Source organism: Mus musculus, chromosome 15 (assembly GCF_000001635.26).
Source record: "Mus musculus strain C57BL/6J chromosome 15, GRCm38.p6 C57BL/6J".
NCBI lineage: Eukaryota > Metazoa > Chordata > Mammalia > Rodentia > Muridae > Mus > Mus musculus.
The window spans coordinates 82,958,688-82,976,993 of NC_000081.6; the positions used below are offsets into that span (position 1 = coordinate 82,958,688).

General features: G+C 53.9%; 1 protein-coding gene and 1 non-coding gene across 3 annotated transcripts in view; both read right to left on the reverse strand.

The window, feature by feature from the left end:
- Positions 1–18,306, reverse strand: part of Tcf20 (transcription factor 20) — a 179,657-nt gene that overhangs the window by 150,241 nt on the left and 11,110 nt on the right. Inside the window, exon 1 of one of the 2 annotated variants that reach the window (XM_006520733.1) lies at positions 4,734–4,865. The exons of the other annotated variant lie outside the window; for it this stretch is intronic. The gene's annotated coding sequence lies outside the window, so the exon portion shown is untranslated. Of the gene's footprint in view, positions 1–4,733; positions 4,866–18,306 lie in introns of those variants that run through there. 2 annotated transcript variants of the gene reach the window in all.
- Positions 531–609, reverse strand: Mir3080 (microRNA 3080). The gene has a single exon (NR_037241.1). It is a non-coding gene; the product is annotated as a microRNA 3080 (primary transcript).

The window sequence follows — 18,306 nt, forward strand, 5'->3', positions numbered from 1 at the left end:
CACGCAGAGGCAGCAACAATAGGCACCTCTGCACCATCGTCTTTCAACACGTGACTCTCAAAGGGCGATCTTAACATATTACAATTGAAATGACAGTGTCCTCCAACGTGCATGTAATTGGGCTGGGGGCCATTCAGCAGACTCACTGAAGATAGGATCAGGTTAAACGCAACTAGACAGCTAAGGGCTGGTGAGAACTGGCTGTCTGGTCCCATTTTCCAGATAGGAAGCTGGGAACCCTGGAAGTCCCCATAGGGAGCCTGGAAGGTTCCAGAAATTGCCCAGCCCTCTAAGTCCTTCCCACCACTCCCATGTATTTGTAGTCTCAGAAAGCTCTGTAGGGACAGGTAGACAACACAGTCCCATGAAAGATGCCCCCAAAGAGTCAGGAGGGACGTCACAAAGCAAAGCCGCTGGGGTTGCAAAGAGAACTCAGGGTTCTCTTCCCACAAGATGGGCATTTAACAGCCAATGTGATCTACACTATAGTTTTCAGTCTGTGACATCTCGGGTCTCCAGACGAGAAAGGAGGCACAGAGATGTCAAGCGCTTTGCCCGAGGATGACTACAGGGCCACGATCCAAGAACAGGCGCTTCAGATCTCAAACCGTGGACTTTTGTTCAAACATTCCACAGGGTGCAGAGGGTGCTAAGTATTCCCCCAGCTGGCAGCTAGAAAGATGGAAAGGTTCAGACAAGCCACTCCCCACTTCTCCAGAGTGCTGTAAATAGCACAGGTTGCCAGGAGGCACACAAGAGCCATTGGGGAAGCAGCCTGGAGTCATCGATGACCACAAAAACCAGTGCCTTCTCTGCTGCGTTCTGCACCCCCCCCCCGCACGAGTTAGCATGCGACTCCCCTACTCCAGGACCAGGAAACAGGGACACAGAGGCTTGGAGGAACGAAGCTACATGCCTTGGAAAGTGACCCTTGGAAGCTGAACACAGAGGTGCACACTTGTAATCCCATGGAGGCAGGAGGATCAGAAAGGGGTTCGAGTCCACCTTCTACTATGTAGTACCAAGGTAGCCCGGGCTCTGTGAGACTGTGTCTCTATGGGCCCCTCACTGGTGGGAGCCCGCCCATCCTACAAGAAGGAGTCCCTCTGGTGTTCACCTACACCCTTACAAACCAAGGAGGTACAGACCTAAGGCCGGTGACCCCAGTTTAGGGCTAAGAGACACTGGGCAAGGGGTGGGTTCTCCAAGAAACTCAAGGAACTGTGAACTCAGAGGACTATCCATCCCTTGGATGGGCAGTCAGGTCTAGGAGCCAGGTGGGCCAGGAACTCAGTGACTAGGTAGTCTCCCTGTATCAAATCTGGTCTAAATAAGGTCTATGTGAGAAAGCAATGCCATTTCTCCTTCAATAGTGCCTTTAGAACCTTCCAGGCAGCCTTCTGCCTGGGGAGACTCTCTGCAGGGTACCAGCTGTTCTTGAGGCCTGATTATTTGTTCCTGGGTCTGTTTCTCTAGAGGAGTGTCAAAGGGTAAGGCTACCATTATGCGGATAAGTCCCTGGGACAGTAGATTCTTCTGAACAAGTGAGAAAGTGCGAGAGAGATTTGGGGGGGGGGATGACACAGAGAGAGACAGGCTCACATATGAGAGAGAGACAGAGACAGAGAGACAGAGAGAGACAGAGACAGACAGAAACACAGACAGAGACAGAGACAACAGAGACAGAGATACACAGAGAGACAAAGAGAGACTAATGCACACTCACACACATGAGAGAGAGATAGAGAGACATTGAGCAGAGAGGGGGGGAAGCAAGGGAGGAGAAGGGAGGGAGAGGGAGGGAAGGAGGGAGGGAGAGAGAATATAATAGACAATCCAATGTTTCCACCTGCTGCTGCCGCCAGGCCCCCAGGGGCGACTGTTCAGGGATCAGATTCAGCTCCTGACCACGAAAAGACCTCTTACTAACACTGGTCCTCAGCAATTGTCAAACCAGGAAACTGAGGCTTACCTGGCCCTGGACCTCACAGGACTCAAACCCACACACAGCCTGGCCCTCCCGCTCGATTCTATCCACGTTGTTTTTGTAAGGCACGCCTCCACACGGGGCTCTCTCATTGATGCCCATCCCCCACCACACCCCAGGGGGACAACCAGACAAGGACCCTCCAGTGAAGAGCATAAAGCCCAGACCAAGGTCAGAGTCTCCAGGACATACAAGGTCTCAAACTCAGATAGCTCCTCCAATCCCTCATCATCTCTGCCACACGCCAAAGCCGCCTCCTTCCCCATCATCAACGCAATAAAGAAGGAAAGGGGGGAGGGGAGAGGAAAGTGGAGGGGAGAGGAAAGGAGGGGAGCCCCCCACAGCCCGCAGCGGGCTCCTTTCTGGTCAGGGGAAAAGCCTCTAATGAAGGCCCTTCGATGCCGCTGAGCTGGCGGTGTCAGCCTGGGAGCCCCGCAGAGCTGCGGGCCGCGCATCTCTGCCCCCAATTAGCACTCAGGTCCTCCATCAAAGCGTGTGCCTGCTGCCAGAGGCAGAGGCCACGGGGACGGCCCCTCCAGCAGTGGGAGGAGGCCAAGGCTCTCCGGCAGGCCCTGGCCTCTGCCCCTTGCCTTTTGGTGGCGGGGGTGGGGGGTAGGGGGGCCTAGCCACCACCTCTCACCCTCTCCAATCAGCCAGCTCAGGGCAGACGCCGTCACCCCGGGGGACGCGCTAATGAAGATGGCCGACATTAATCTCTTCCCTCTCCCGACAGGTCAATTTATAGTTCCATGGGGAGCCCTGGCGCCCAGCCAGAGGGCCTGACATAACTCTCCCTGCTCCTGAGGAGGACATGGGGGGTGGGCTTTGATAGGCAGAGGGAGCCGGTGGTCCCTGGAACCTGTCTTCAGTCTAAGTATCCACCATTACTACCCCCAGCAAATACAGGTGGCAGAGAACCAGGAGGGCACCTGACCTGGAGGGCTGGGGGTGACTGGCTGCCAAATCGATTCTGGGTCCTCAATTGGGCACCCTCCTCAGCAGGAGCCCTGCCCCCTAAAAGAGACAGGCTTTCTGCAAGTCAATGATCATCTACAAGTGTGGGATCCTCTCTGCTCTTGCTCAAGTGCGTTCCTCAAAGACCATGAAGCAGGCACAGGAGTCTAGCTCTGACTAGACCCTGGAGACCCATCAACCTAGTCTCCTGGAGCTCCCAGGCTCCTTGGGGGTTTGGGGGGGGGGACACAGACCTGGAAGCCTCCTACCACTCTAAATGCCCTAAAAGGAAGGAGTTTCCAAGAGCTGGGGGTACCTTTGAGAGGGTGCACACAGTCTACCTGCCTAATAGATGAGGGATGGGGTGGGGGTGGGGCGGGGCAAGACACAGTTGGGTGCTGAGGCTTAAGGGGTGGTATTCAAGGGAGCAGGCTATCTTAGGCAGGGAAGACCCCAGAGCAGAGGATAAATGGCTCACAGGGCGTTATGCTGGTTGTGTGCAGAAGAAGCTGAGAAGCCCGGCCTCAGGGGACTCTCGGGAGTTTGGCCTAGTTTAGATTTGTGGACAGCTGAGTTCAGTCTGCCTTGCTCAGAGTTGCATTTCAGAAAGAAAAAAAGCCTGGTAATGGTGTCCCAGACAGATAGTAATGTAAGGGAGGAAAGGCCATAGGGAAAAGGACACACTTCTTAGAGCAGAGCAGAACTTCACAGAGGACCGAATGGAGAAACAGATACCCAGATGTCTGGAAGGGTAGGGGGGTCCTGAGGTCTCCAGTTTGGGTACTGGGTGGGGAAGTGTTACAGGCCTGGAACAGGTAAGGAATTGGGCCAGGGAAGCTTCCAGCAGGCCCCAAATGCCAGACCTGGGCTTGGGAGGGAGAGACCAGGACCTAAAGATGTTCTCCAGGTCCAACTGTGCACAGCGTGACACTACTGCTTTTGGAGTAGGTCGTTTCCCAGGCAGCAGGGGAACCAGAGAGGAGTATTCAGTACTGGAATAGTGAAGACCTGGCAAGGCCAAGGGTGGAGGAGCCAGAGGTCCCTCCCAGTCCAATGCTGCTCAAGGCTGTCCTGCTGGAAGCACAAGGCCTGGCTGCCCCACCTCCCAGCCTCTGAGGCTGGCACTGGTCCTGCACTGACTAGGTAATATGTGACCTGCCCAAGGGATGCCCTTTCCCCCTAGGCCCTCCTCCCCTTCCCGAATCTAACCCCTCTGCAACCCTGAGGGCGTCCCCTATTCCCTAAGCTGGAGACCTCAGGTTAGGCACAGTTAGAAGGAACCAGGGTCTCACTGACCCCAAAGTACACTGTCATGTAGAAGAGAAAGAACAAGGCCTAAATAAAGGGCCCAGACGCTTACATTGGCTGCATTATGGTGGCGGGACAATGGATGATATTTTTCCCCCTTCTTTTTGACAATGAAATATTCATACGCTCACTCTATTGCCTGTGTGTGCCTGGAGGGGGCTGCTGTAGCTTTGGTGTCAAGCAACCGTAGGGTCAAATCCTGGCTCATTCAGCTCTTTACTGGAGACCAAGGGCCAGCAATCTGCCCTTTTGGCCTCCGTTTTCTCATCCGTACAATGGGGACGAACGCCCCTCACTCCAGCCCAACGCGCGCACAGTAGGCACGCTGCTAAGTGCCGGCCTCGGAGCATCACACCCCCGCGTCGTCGCCACCTGTCCAGCCTCCAGAGGGAACTCGGGACGCCCCCACGTGCCAGACGCTGGCGCTGGGCAGGCGCCGGGCGCCCCCCTCCCGCCTCCCCGCCGCGCCCCGCTGCCCGCTTACCCTGGCGGCCGGAGGGCCGGCATCGGTCCCGCAGGAGAGCCCGGGCAGCGGGGCCGGGCTCCGGAGCGCGGGCCGCGGGCGCGGGCAGGGCGCGCGGGGGCGCGGGCCGCGCGCTCCGGGCCGTGCGCCCCGCGGCCGCCGCGTCCTCGCCTCCAGCGCGGGCCCCCGCGCGCCCCGGCCGGCCCGGGGGCAGGCCCTGCGCAGCGCCGCGCGGGTGGGGGCGGGCCTCGCGGGCCCTGGAGAGGCGCCCGGGCGGGCGGCGCGGGGCTCCCGGCGGGGCGCGGGCGGCGCCGCTGCGGTGGCCCCGCGGCTGAGTGGTGGGGCGCGATTTACTGGCTGCAATTCCCGGCGCCCCTCGATGGCACTTAAGAGAGACCGGGAGGGAGCCAGGGAGAGCGGGCGGAGGGCGGGCGGAGGAGGGGCGGCGGGCGCCGTGCGCCGGCGGGGGAGGGGCGCGGGCGGGGGCGGGCGGGCGGGAGGTGGGGAGAGGCCCGGATGGAGACGGCGGGCGGCCGCGGCGCGCAGGGCTGGGGGGGGGGCGCTCCACCCCCGCCCACCCGCGCCCAGCCCCCTGCGCGCCGGCGCCGCTGGAGGGGGGACCCGCCCCCCTGCAGTGCCCCACCTTCTACTGGGCAGCTCCACCCGGTGCCCCCATCACCACCGCAACCAAAGAGAAGAGAAACTCTTGGCCCACGCACCAAATCCAGGCCTGAAGCCATGCTTGGTTTGACGCGGTGGTTGTTGCTTTTTGTTGTTGTTGTTGTTGCTTTTTCTTTTTTTAATTAGAATTAATTCCCATCATTTAAAAATGGGAGCTTTTCTCATAAAAATCCACATATCTACGCAGTTTAGAAAAAAGAAGCCCGGAGCAGATGCCTCTCCATCTTGCAGTGTCTCTTGGCAGAGGTCTGAGCAGACACTGGCCTGCAGCTGTCCTCAGTCCCCACTAGGCCCACCTGCCCGTCCCTTGGCCAACCACTCCAGTCAACCTGCAAATCCCAGAACCCATGGAGACCGTCCCTGTAGGATGCCCATCCCGCTTAAGGCCTTCTGTAAAGACACCATACTGCTGACAGGCCCTCCGAGTGCCCACAGTCCCCAGGGGATGGTGGTGCCTGCCCTGCCTGCCTGCCTCCTCACAGGCTGGCATCCCTGTCTCTGTGGCTGCCTGTTACCACAGGGCTGCTGCTCTCTGGCTGGATTCTACCTCCATCCTGGCTCTAGGCCTAGCCCACAGTAGGCACTCAGTAAGTGTTGGCTGAGCCGCAACCTGAGAATGGCCATGATCGGGATTCCAGGAGGCTGCCTGGGCCGTGGCGGGCCCAGGGCACCGGTCCCTGCAGCTGATGTTCATTTTTAAAGCCCCAAATGTTCGTTCGGGGCGGCTCTCGCCAACCAAGAAAGCTAATGATTTCCACGATTCATTTTTTTTCTCTACCTTAATCCCACTGCCAATGCTTCTGGGGCTCTACTGCTGCTGCCCTCAGACTGGCATTCAGTCTCTCTCAGAAGATACACCGCAACTGGAGAATGCCCAGGACCATCTGGGAAGGCCCAGCTGTGCCATCCCAGCCTGTAGGAGACCACTTCCAGGCCTCAGGATCACAGGATCTGAGCGCAGCACTAGCTGATGTCTCTGAAGAAAACCTGAGCAGCAGGAGTAGGCAGATCCGGACCAGCGCCAATCTGTAGAGTCCCCTAGGCAGGTGTCTTAGTTTCCTTTATTCTGCCACTTTTGAGTGGAGGAGGCATAGCAAGGAGCCTACCAAGAACCTGCCCCCTTCCAGTCACCAGAGACAGGTTTTCAAAAAAAATGTCACAAACCCACCACCACAAGGGTCTCATTTTGCAGAAATAAAACAGGTGAGACAGAATACTCTGAAGATCACAAGGCTTGTAGAACACTATGCCAGGAGCCTGTATTCCCCCACCCCCGCCCCCACCACCACCCTGCACCCCCTCACCCCTGCACCTCCACCCCTTTACCCCTGCGCGTGCGTGTGTGCGTGTGTGTGTGTGTACACACGCACACACACACCCACACACCGGAGTATTCAAACAGCAAAGGAAGTGAGATCTCCCTGAGAGCTGGATCTAGAACCACATCCATGAGGTTGGGGCTGTCTGTGATGGAGGACAGGTTGGTACCCAGACAGATCTTCCTCGTGGAAACATGCCCAACCTAGGCAAATGTTCAAAATGCTGTCCCAACCTCCTCAACTAACCCCTGGACACAACAGCTCTGTGGGTGCCTTCCTCCATGAAGGGACCAGGAAGCAAGCCTGGCTCAACAGCCAGCAGTCGGGCACAGCTCACAAACCCTCTTCTTGAGCATTGCTGTGAGAGCTGCCTGGGGAGCAGCCTCTCAGAGAGAGAATAAGCCCCTGTGGGCTTTAGGAGCATCAAGCAACACAGCAGGCTGCCAGGGAGGAGGAGAAATGCCCAGGCTCAGAGATGGGCCACCCTGGATTTACACACTGATTTCCCAACCTCCCAGTTGTGACTGACTGGTTCAGAGTCTCAGTTGCTTTCCCTCTTAGAATGTGTAGATGCCAATCATAAGCCCAATTTACTTAAGTGATTGTAATGAGCCTGTCATGGGACAATGCATGTAGAGCCCTCAGCACAACTAGGTAAAGCTCAAGACTTGGCAAAGGGAACAGTTAGAAGCATGGTACAGCCCAGCAGTGGTGGCGCACGCCTTTAATCCCAGCACTCAGGAGGCAGAGGCAGGCAGATTTCTGAGTTCGAGGCCAGCCTGTTTTAGAGAGTGAGTTCCAGGACAGCCAGGGCTACAGAGAGAAAAGAAGGAGAAGGAAGAGGAGGAGGAAGAGGAGGAGGAGGAGCAGCAGCAGCAGCAGCAGCACCAGCATGGTCCAAGCAAGGGTTCCCACTCCAGCCTCCACTGCACCAACCAGTGTGGCCTTGGATAAGTCATTGGTCCTTGCTGGGCCTCAGTGATCCTGTCTGCAAATGAGGTTATTGGTGACATTCCCCATCTTACCAGGTAGTGTAGAGATTAAATTCAGGTAACTCACGGCCTGTGTTTGGAATAGCACCAAGTGATAGTAACACCCACTGGCATTCCTTTGCCTGCTGTTACTCAGCCCCAACTTCAACGAGACTTTCTAACTGTCCCCAGGAGACCATGAGGCTTTGCTTGGAAATTAGCATATAATGAACAGGCCTATGTTCAAATCGCACACTTGCAGGTTGAGATCTCTGAGCAGGTTGAGATGGCTTCAGTTCAAACACGGGAGCACAGCCGCATGTGCAGTGGCTGACTATCAGCCGCTCCTGTATTCAAGTGCCCATCTCTCCTTCAATATAGATCAGGTTCATCTCCTGGACTTTACTGTGTATCCAGTCCCTCTCTGAGGACACTGTAGCTGTAGGACACTATAGCTGTTATGGCTAAAGCCTGGTCTATATTGAAGGAGAGATAGGCACTTGAATACAGGAGCAGCTGCAGACTGGTCTCCCTTGTCCAGTCTTAAACCACCTGGACAGCTCCTAAGTGTGTATCTGGGAGCCCCACCAAGGCTGTCTAGGCTGCAGGTGTTGGTAGTAGGTATTAGCTAGTAATTGGGAGATCAGCTGCCCCCCCCCCCCCCAGTGACTCAGGATTGTTCTGAAGACCATGCAAGGGGTCCTACCTGGAGAGAGGAAAGCAGAAACTCCATAGAGGGCTTGCCTGACCTCTCTGGGCTCATTGTCCCCAATTCTCCAGTTTTACTGTCTCCTGGCTCCAACTTTTTTTGAAAAAAAGATTTATGTATTTTGATGTGCACTGGTCTGCCTGCATGTCTATGTGAGTGAGCCAGGTTCTCTGGAACTGGAGTTACTACAGACTGTCATCGGCTGCTATGTGGTTGCTGGGAATTGATCTCAGGTCCTGTGGAAGAGCACTCTGTGCTTTTAACCGCTGAGCCATCTCTCCAGCCCATTTTATGGTCTCTAAAATAACAATCGTTACTTATAGCATTAATTATTGAACTGTGTATCATCTACTTCCACCCTTTTCCCCCCAAATCCAGGAGTATAAGGGTTCAGGTATACCCCTCCTTTTGTTGTTTGGGGTTCATTTGACACAGGGTCTCATATCTCCCGGGTTGGCTTTGAACTTGCTCTGTTGCCAAAGATGACTTTGAACTCTTCATCCTCCTGCCTCTGCCTCCCAAGTGCTAGAATTACAGAGCTAGGCCACTATGCCTTACTTCAGAATGTCTTGATTCCTGCTATACTAACTGTACCTCCACAGTGTGCAAAACAGTGCCAAGCACATAGAAGGTGCTCAGTGAATATTCACAATGGGATAAGAATCTCCAGATAAGGCCTGGAAAGATGGCTTGGAGGTTAAGAGTGCATGCTGCTCTTGCATATGGCCAAGATTCAGTTCCTGGGACTGGGCAACTCCGGGGCATCTGACACCTTCTGTTAGCCTTGGGGGCATCTACACCCACTTCGTGCTCATACACACATTTCAGGCAATCGTGCCTCGTGCATGCCGTACACGCGCGCACAATAAAAACGAGTAACTCTTAAAACAATCCTCAGGTGGTGACATTAAGTGCGCAGGGTGGAATGGCGATGCTCCAATGCCTGTGTGCAGCTCCCCCTCCTAGGAGACAGCCCGCTTGGGCTGTTAACCCAACCCCAACCCCCACCCTGCAGCAGCAGAACTGAGGAAGGGCACCTCAGGGGCTTCCCTCCCACTCAGTAGTCAGGAAGCTACTCCCCAGTGCAACGGGGCTTCTTGGACCAGCAGGGAGAACTTGGGCAGTTTTCTGGCTCACTGCTCATTCTTTTGCTGTTTGGTGACACAGAGAGGCTCCTGCGAGTCTAATGCTCCCTCAGATGTAACCTAGAATTCCCCCTTCTAGTAGAGCCTAGTAGGACTTCTCCAGCCCACCCACCCTCTAAATTGGAGGGAGGGGCTTCTCAGCTAAGCCCCAGGATGTCATGTGGGGGCTGAGCTCCCCGCCCCTCGCGTGCGCATGGCACTCCCCCGCTACAGTTTACAAAGTGCGTTCACAGACATTATCACGTCGGCTCCTAAACGCCCCCTAAAAACCACAATAAATCTCTCGCTCTGGCTCCGGAGCCCACCGGCTGCCGCGTAATCACTGAGCAGAGAGGCCTCAGGGCCCAGAGTCTGCCAAAGCCTCCTCGGCGCCAGCAGGGGCAGAGGGGGGATCCACGTGGGCGGGTGGCAGGTGGCGGGTGGCAGGCCCAGCTGGGGCGCTGCGGGAGAGAGGAGCAAGCCCGCCCGCCCGAGGCCCAATCCTACAAAAGCAGACTGTGCCGTCTCAACCCAGAAGCTCTCTTGGGAGAGGGGCCAGCAGCCACGGGATCTGGAGGACAGAGGCTGGTGGGCCGGGAGGCCAGGAAACACTACAGGAGACCTGGAGGCTTAGCTCTTGGGAGCATCATTGTAAATGTAGCGGAGCCATAAAAATTTTTCTGTTGGGGAGCCAGGGTTAGCTGGCCGTAGCTGGCTCTTCTCTCACCCGCTACTTTCTCCATCCCTGGATAGCTGTCCTCAGTGTGACTCTGTGGCTGGCTGTAAGGTCCTCTTAGCAGATCTCTCCAGTGACAGGAGCCCCCTCCCATGCTGTTCTCTGTCTGGGACTGTCCTGCTGCCCTGTTAAGACTCCTAACCTTTCTCAAAAGACAATTCGGAGTTCTCTATATGTTAACACCCCCCCAAAATCCAGAAGTGGCTCCTTGAACCCCTAACTGCACCTGAGTCTCCCTCTGCTCTAATCAAGTCCTGTTTCCACTCAGTTCCTTGTGCCTAGAGGGCAGCAGCTGTGTCCTCCTGCAGTGAGGTGACCCAGACAACACAGAAAGGATGCCTCCTGACGAGCCACAGAACCACAGTCAGGACGCACGGGGACAGTCAGCCCAAACTGATGACAAACCACAAGAAAGAGGCAGCAAGGCCCTGTGTTTACAGATGGGCTCCTAGCCCTGAGTAACCACACAGAGAGAGAAAAAAATTATCCCAAATGCCTGAGCAGAATCAGCCAGTGGCTGTGGTTGGGGGGCTGGGGGTGGGGGTGGTGTTTTCTTACATTTCCCTAGGTTCTCAAAGTTAGAGAAGCTCAGCTTACAAACTGTGGAAAGTTCAGGAAAGTTTAACTAAGCAAGGAGAGGGAGGGCCTGACCCACCCGCTGCGGTTGCCCTGGCAGGCTTCCTTCCTGGGCCTCTTCTCTTGGTGGCTAACTCCTGGGAGGCCTTGGCCTTGGCCTCTGGGCTGCAGGGGGTGCGGGGGGGGGGGTCAGCTGATCTAACAGAGTGGTGGCTGTGGTGTGTCATGGCAGTCAGAGAGCAGGTGGCATCGGCTCTGAGGCCTCTTGAAAGGAGGCAGTTTCTCCCATCCCCAGCCTTCACAGGCCTGGGAGAGCGGCAGGGCGGGGACACGGTAGCCCTGGAAGTCTTGGCCAGGAGATATCTGGGGAAGAAGCAGGGAAGCTAGAGATAGAGGTTTGTGGGGTGGGGCAGTTGTCCATATTGCCAGAATAGACCTCTGAGTCCACATCCCACAGGCTCTGAAAGTCTGGCTGCTTGGTCTGGCATCCCAACTCCTTTCCCTTAGTACGGACTTGTATCCAGAAATACACAAATATACAAAATTCCTACAGTTCTTGTAAAAGGATGAGCAGACCAATTTATAAGGAGCCAAGAGTGTGTACAGGTATTTCTCCAAAGAAGACACACAAATAGATGCTGGCGATGTAAGGCAGAGTGCTGGCCTAAGATGTACAAAACCCCCGGTGGGGTCCTGAGGGGTGTGGTGCACTCTTGTAATCTGGGCACTCAGGAGGTAGAGGCAGGGGGATAGAAAGTTCAAGGTCACGGCAAGGTGACTCTTTGTGTAAGGTGCTTGCCAACAAGCCCGAGGACGTGGGTTCAAGCCCCTGGACCGACATGGCAGAAGATGAGAACCAAATTCCCACAAGCTCAGCAAGCTCAAGTTGTCCTCTGTTCTCCACAGGCATTACAGCACACACACACACACACAGAGAGAGAGAGAGAGAGAGAGAGAGAGAGAAGAGACAGACAGACAGACAGACACATAGAAACACAGATACAAAAATAATGAATGTAACAATTTTTAAACAAAACATTTAAGGTCATCCTTAGCTGCATAGCAAGTTGGAGGACAACCTGGTCTAATAAAACCCTAATTTTTAAAAAAAGAAGATATACAAATAGCCAATATACATCATCAGTGATTGATCAAAATACAAAGAAACATTCCAAACCCATCAGGATGGCTGTTATTAAGGAAGATAGGAGACAGTGAGTGCTTGTGGGCACGTGGAGAAACTAGAATCTTTGTGCATTGCTGCTGGGAGTGAAGAATAGCGCCGCCACCAAGAACAGGATACTAACAACTCCGCTCCTGGTCATGCACACCCAAAAGAAGTCAAAGTACAGCCAGGCAATGGTGGCGCACGCCTTTAATCCCAGCACTCAGGATCAGGTGTTGAAGTCAGCCAGAGCTACACAGTGAGGTCCTATGGAGTGTTAGGTACAGCCGGGGCCCCATAAGCATGGTGACCTGAATTCAAAGCCCCAGTGCAGCCAACCACAACAGCATGCACCTGAAATCCCTGCCCTCCTATGATGAGATGGGAAGTGGACACCACAGTGGCCGACCACAAGAAAGCCTGTCTTATAAGGTGAGAGGTGAAGACCAACGACCAAGATCCCCCTCCACGCTTTGTATGTGTGCCCCGGCCTGGGTGTACCTGCACATACAAACACATACTCAATGTTTTTCTTTTTTAAAAAAGGTGAAGCGATATTGAGGAAGATACTTGATGCCAACCTCTGGCCTCCACTTGTGTTCACACACACAAAGTCAGAAAGGAAGGGAGGGAAGAGAGGAGGGAGGGAAGAGAGGGGAAGGAGAGGAGGGATGGAGGCCAGAAGAGGACAAGTTTCCCCGTTAGATTTGTGCTGCATCATTCACAGCACTGAAAAGACGGAGACAGCTCAGGCGTTCACTCCTAGACGAACCGTGGTAAGTGTGCTCCTTGGACTATTACTCAGCTGTGAAAAAGCACAAAGTGTCTAGATGAGACTTGAAAGCACCCTATGCAAGAGGACCCAGATTGTCTGCCTCTATTTTTCTTTTCTTTTAATTTCTAAAATTTTGTATTTTAAGCATTCAAGACTGTCAAAACCATAGAGAAAGAAAGTAAATTGGTGGTAGACAGGCCAGGGGCTAGGAAAAGAAGGAATGGGAATGAATGTTAAGAGGTTCAGGGTTTCTTGGGATGATTAAAAGTGCCGGAAGTGCCGGGTGTGGTGGCACACGCCTTTAATCCCAGCACTCGGGAGGCAGAGGCAGGCAGATTTCTGAGTTCGAGGCCAGCCTGGTCTACAAAGTGAGTTCCAGGTCACCCAGGGCTATACAGAGAAACCCTGTCTCAAAAAAACAAACAAAAAAAAAATATTCTGGAAGTAAACAAAACTGGTGGTGACACATCTGGAAATATATTAAAAGCCAGTAAATCACACACACACACACACACACACACACACACACACACACACACACTTTAACGACGTGGAGCCAGAAGTGTTGGCACCCACATCTGTAATCCCAGCACTTGAGAGACAGAGGCCAGCATTTTGAATTCAAGACCAGCCTGCGCTAATTTTATCTGTGTATGTAACTGTCAAAGAAAGGAACATCACATAACAGTATGACTCAATATATACAAAGTTACTAGTTATAGGGAAAAAAATGTTACAGTGTGTAAATTACATTTCAGTGAAGGTCTTTAAAAAGTGGGGTCCTTGCACTTCAGTTTTACTCCCACAAGTCCCCATGATCCAGCTCTATGATCTGGTAAGGCTCAGCCACTGCCCCTTCAAGCCACCATCCTATAGCAATGGTCCCTGCCAGACACCAGACCCTTTGACCTGCGAGGCTTGACATGATTTCTTCAATGGGCCTGATCTGCCCCTGCCTCAGGTCTGGATGCTCCTGGTCCCCAGAGAGGCCTTATGGTCCTCACCCCTGGCTGATTCTTCCTTTCCATACAGCACATGATGTGTGCTCGGGGTACCTTGATCACAGCACAAAGCAAGGCTGCTGGTGAGAGCAGAAGGGAACTTCTGCTCCATCAGTCAGTGCACTGCACTGTGAGGATGAAGAAGGGGAAACCCCAAGACACAGTGTGAAGCTGAGAGGCAGGTCAGGGGACACCATTGGCCCTGGCCCAGGCAGGAAGAGTCAGTCCAACCTTGCATAGAGGCCACACAGGTAAAGAAGAGATACAAACTGGGAAGGAACCAGAGCTAACACCAAGCCATTGTGGGAATAACAGCAGTGCGAGGGGGAATGAGCCCAGGAGGAGGAGGGGGACATTTCCAATGAGAGTCCACCTGAGGTAGCTGATGGGAACTCCACAAGCAGTCCTAGATCCACTTAGCAGCTCTACCCACTGGCCCCATGATATTTCCTAGCCCCATCCCCTGTGGCACCCTATCACAGGAAGTTGGATCTCCTCTCTCACCTGGCCAAGGCCAAGGCTTCCTCACTGACTGTCCAACCCCACACGTCACATACTTGCCTTTTCTCGTTTATGCTCCTTACATGGTCTTCCATGGCCCTAACTATAAACGCCAGACACTGTACTTGGGCACACAACCCTTCCTCCAAGGATGCGCCAGCTGGTTTTGCGGCCTGCCCGACACTCATACACGGCCCACTCCACACCTGCGCCACACTTTCACACAAGGTGTACAGACCCTTTCTCTTTCTGTCCTACTTGTAGAACGGCTGTCCAGGGCCTCAGCAGCATGAAGCCTGCACCTTCACACATTCTTTCTAGAACCCAGAGGAAGTGATTCTATGTCCCATAAGTTAGTGTGCTGGAAGTTAAAGAGGGAGTCCCCAGAAGGACCCCTGTGGCTTATTTGTTTGTTTGTTTGTTTGTTTTTGTTTTTCGAGACAGGGTTTCTCTGTAGCCCTGGCTGTCCTGGAACTCACTCTCTAGAACAGGCTGGCCTCGAACTCAGAAATCTGCCTGCCTCTGCCTCCCAAGTGCTGGGATTAAAGGCGTGTGCCACCATGCCCAGCCCCTGTGGCTTTTTGACCATGTGAAGCTCAAGAGACAGGTAAGGAGAGGCTGTTGGCTCTGGCTCTGGCTCTGGCTCTGGCTCTGGCTCTGGCTCTGGCTCTGGCTCTGGCTCTGGCTCTGGCTCTGGCTCTGGCACTCTCTCTCTCTCTCTCTCTCTCTCTTTCTCTGAGACACTATCTCACTTTGTAGCCCAGGTTGACCTGAAACTTGCTATATAGACTAGACTGACTTTTAACTCACAGAGACTTACCTGATCCAAGTGCTAGGACTAAAGGTTGTCAAGTGTATTTTTAATTAAATTGCATTGTTTTCAAGGCAGGGCCTCACACAGCCCAGACGGGCCCCCAATTTGCTTTGCTGCACAGGATGACCTTGAACTCCTGAACCTCTTGTCTCTACTTCCTAAGTGCCAGGATTACAGGTAGATGCCACCACGCTTGTTTTAAATGACACTGGAGATTGCGTTCAGCCCTTAGCTCGTGCCAGGCAAGTGTTCTACCAGCCAAGTTACAGCCCCAGCTGTAGTGACATAATTTTAAATGACATTAAAAAAAATGCTTAACTATCAAGCCACATGTGGTCACAAACTTGTGGTTATCTTCAACTTGACAGAAATTAGAGTTTCCATTAGTAGCCATAATTCTGTCTACCTTGTAGAAAAGTGACCCTGGGCCCAGGTACAACATGACCGCCAAGGGCAGGAGAGCACAGACCTAGTGTGGAGCTCACGGGAAGGTGGGTGGGTGAGAGGATACTCAGTAGTGGGAAAGGAAGGAGGGACAATGGAGAGGGGAGAGGAACAGAGGGTGGGCAGATGCAGGTGCTCCGATAAGAGGGGGTAAGGAGAATATCCATATAAGCCCATGAGCAACACTAAGTGCAGCCCCCATCCAGAGCAGACTGAGGCTCCCCAGGGACAGGACCCAAGAACTTCTGGGGTACAGAAACAGACACACACACACACACCCAGCTGTCATCTACCACGGGCTGTCATGTTAGAGCCTGTCTCTTGGCATGAATGGTTGTGGCCACAGCCACCTGCTATGCCTTGCAGGTCCCTGTTGCAGCCTATCCTTAGGTCTCCAGCCTCCCTTAGGGTTCAACCAGATTTCCTTGGCAACACCAAACACCCTTGATGCTTTCTGTCACTCAGCAAGCAGCCAGGAGCCTGTTAGAGTCTCTCCAACTGCCTGCCTCAGCTCCTGGAGTTTGACTTGCCCCTCCCCAATCCTGTTTACCTCAGCAGCCAGGGGGGACCTTTGCAAATGGTACATCCAGGGGCCTCAACATCTGGCCCTACTTCCTCCTGGAGCTCATCTGTTACCACCTGGCTTCTGCCCTTCTCCCCAGCATGCTCCAGCTTCCCTGCCTTCTTGACAGTGGCAGTGGTGGGCCAGATCCCAGTCTGGGCCTCAGCTCTTGGCTTTAAGCTCTTCCTGGAATAGCTCATCTCCCAGAGGTGTCCCCTCCCTCTGCCTTTGCTCAGATGGCACTTTCTCAATTAGACCCTCCTTGGACACCTATTTATAAATGAGAAGCAAAATATCCACCATCTCCTTCTCGGCTTTATTTTTCTCTCTGGCACTTAACACTCTTGATAACAACATATGTTCCTTTCTTATTATGTTGGGTTTTTTCCCCCTTGTTTTTGGTATGTTTTTTCCGCTCTCTCTCTCCCTCTCTTTTTCCCTCCCTCTCTCCCTCCCCCTCCCTCTCTCTTTCTCCCCCCTCCCCAGAATGTCTATGAGGAGGGGGTTTCTATCCTCTGTTTGCTCCTACGTGTCCAGGATGAGTGGGGTCCTGCAAGGCACTCATGAGGTCCTTTCTGAATGATGAGTTTAGAACAGCGCCAGGTGTGGTGGCACACACCTGTAATCCCAGCCCTGGGGAGTCAGAGGCCGGGCAGAGCTCTGTGGTGAATGAAGGAGTGAATGAATAAATGATTGAGTCACTGAACCCCCTCAAGGGTCCAGCCTTGGATCTGGACAGGACTGGGCTACCCTGGACCCCAAGTTAATTCAACCTACCCCATGACACCCCCCAGGGTCTTTGATCCTTCCTGGTCCCATCCCTTGATGGACTGCCCCAACCCAAGGGCCACCTGCCCTCTCTTAGCCACTGATAATGGCACAAGTGGCTCTCTAGTGCTGAGCTGAGTTCGACAGCAGGTGATCCAGTCCAGAGCCATCCCAGCAGCACCCTCTCAAGATGGCCTGGTTGCACCCCAGCCCCAGGCTTCTCAGAATGCACCCCAAGCTTCCAGGAGTGGTGGGGACTGGAGGGGAAAGAGTAGGGTACCAGTGAAATGAAGATCAGCTAGGTGTGAGCTGTCACAAACTAGAGGCCATGGGTGTCCCCTGTTCCTAGGTACCACTGTGGGCAGTACCTAATGACAATGCTGGTTCTCCCTCTGCCAGGTCACTGTGCCAGGTCGAGGGGTAGGGGTTTCTCAGCTCCATCCCACTGAATGATGAATGGCCACATGAATGATGAATGAGGCCAAGAAATCAATGAGAGTGAGGAGGACCTCCCACCCCGATAGAGCATGGACTTCTGCAGATGCACAGTGGTGTGGCTCAGTCACTTACTCTTCAGCAGACCCAGAGGAACACGGCAGCTCTGGAGGTCAGGAACCCACATGTTCATGCATGGGCGCACAACACACACACAAACACACACACACACACACACACACACACACACACGTGCATATTGCCTGGACCAGGGCTCACAAAATCACTGACAGATCATATCCACACCCTGGCTCCCTGGCACCCCAGCAGCATTCCCAGGTCAGGGAATATGAAATGGCAGCAATGGGAAGCAATGGCATGTGTCTGGATCATCGGAAAGGGGCACAGCAGGTCAGAATCAGGATTTCCCACCTACCCCACAACATGCAAGTTCTCTCTAGGCAGCCACCTCTCATACATTCTCACTGGTAGCCTCTGCAAAGCTGGTTTAATAATGACTATGTTCCAGGGTGGTCAGAGTTAGCTCTGATCACCCACTGAACATTCTACTTAGATTATTATTGATTTTATTAGAAGGGCTGAACGTTCATTCTAGAGCCATCACCAAGCCCCAAGTTTCTGCCTCCCACCCTACTCACACACACACCCCTGCCCCCCGGGACTCACACATCACAATAATGATGCGTGTGACAGCGCGTGTCCTGGCTAACGGGTTCTCTGCGGCATTGTGGCTTACTGCTTTAGAAGCCCAACTCCATTTAATCCCCAGGAGAGTCCTATAAGTTGAGCTGCTGTTGTCCATCAGCAGACAAAGAAACAGAGAGGTGAATGAACATGCTCAGGGTCCCCCAGCAGGCAAGGAGCACAGCTAGAGCTTCAGTCAGAACTGGTGATACCACTGTCAGGCAAGACAGCAGGCTGGTGATGGACTGCTCAGACCCAGGCTGTACATGGGATTATGGGGTCTGTGCCTTAGGAAGGACAGCCCCCAC